We start from the raw sequence: 1,821 nt of genomic DNA on the forward strand, positions 1-1,821 counted from the left end.
ATGTTTATAAATATATCATAAATATTTAATAAAAAAATTAGTTTAATATTCCTCTTAAATGTATATTAAAAAAAATACTCTAAAAATTTACTTTTCAACCATTTTAAGTTTTGTGAATAAAAAGATTCGAAATCATTACCTAATCTTCCTTATATTTAAATAAAATCACTTTCAATAACGTTTTATGTGTTGATTTTTTTAAGATAGTGCTTTTAAAAATTTGTTTAATCTCCTATCTTTTTTTTTATCAGCTTATCGTTTATTTTCTAGACTCGATTTGTTTTAAGGGTTGTACTGGTCAAGAGGAAGAATGTGAATGGATATTTATGATTTAGATCAAGGGATGTGTGGGGAAGGGAGAGAGGATCTGCATGGAGAGTGATTTCTCTCATCCTCTTCCTATGCAAAGATTTGATTGGAAAGTCACCTAAGATAGTGGTGTTTTCCCTTTTTTATCTTCTTTTTTGTTTTGTCATTCATGCAATAATATAAATAATAACACCTTTTATTTTTATTATTTTTCCATCACAATTATCATATTATGATATTTCATACTTTATTTTATATATTTTCTCTTCTTTATAAATAAATTTGTTGTACGATTTACTCCATATATAATATTTTTTTATTATAAAATATCTACATGGTTATGTATTTACATACAATCTAAATCAATGAATAAAAAAAACTTTCAAACTGTATAAACAAATATAACAATAAATTCATATATGCTTAAATAATATTATTTTTATGATTATTTTCATGTTTCGATAATATTAAGTAACTCGTATTTTTTCCGAAAATAATTATTTAACGGTATCGAAATAACTTATTCAATTGTACCAAAAATAATTTAAAATATTTCAATTAACTCAAATCTACATAAAAATACATCATATTTCATTAATTAAATATTTTTAAATACAAGGATAAATTTGTAAAGTTACATTTTACACTTTAAAAAAAACTCACAACCATTTCATCACTCACAAACTCCTTTAAATTTTCCTCACACATTCACTCTAACATACTCTAATCCGAACAACCTCATTTTCTTCCCACTTTCTTCTCATATCCTCACACATTTATACTCTCTAAAATCCTCACGCATCCTCTCCTCAATTCAAACACACACTTAATCTATTATTGATTTTCATATTTTTATTTAATATTTTAAAATTACTGGTGTACCTGTATAGGCTGAGGGGTTAGCTTTTGGAGATAGCTGAGTGGTTGATAGTCCCGATCTTAAAAATGGGTATAGTTTGAAAAAAAGATCTCTCTCCTTTTTATCGATAAATAAAGTTTTTTATTTTCTAAGTTTCTATCAATTTTATTTTTTTTAATGATATAACACAGTCCAAAAAAACAAATTGGTAAAAAAAAAATATTATCTTTAGAACTCATTCAACACAACCAAATATTTATAGTAAAAGAAATATGATTTCTTCTCAAGTCTTTCGGTATCAATGGGTACAATAGTAATTACAAATAAAAACTATGGATTTTTATAATTACCTTTTTATATGTATATACTTTTATTGTGATAATTACTTTTTAGCTTTATAAATTATTTTTTTAATTGTATTAACTTTTTTTATCATAAAAGAATAATATACAAAAGCGATAACACGTGTTTTCACTATTTATCGTTAACTAAAATATAGTCTGTTAAATTTATGATAACCAGTAATTTAAAAATAACTCACTCGATAAAAATATGAAGTTGTTATAAATTTTAGTCGTATAACATAAATATTTATTATTTATTGTAAATAAGCTAAATACCAATAAAATATTTCTTTGTTTTTGTATGTTACT

This window comes from Phaseolus vulgaris, chromosome 8 (genome assembly GCF_000499845.2).
Source record: "Phaseolus vulgaris cultivar G19833 chromosome 8, P. vulgaris v2.0, whole genome shotgun sequence".
NCBI classification, from domain to species: domain Eukaryota; kingdom Viridiplantae; phylum Streptophyta; class Magnoliopsida; order Fabales; family Fabaceae; genus Phaseolus; species Phaseolus vulgaris.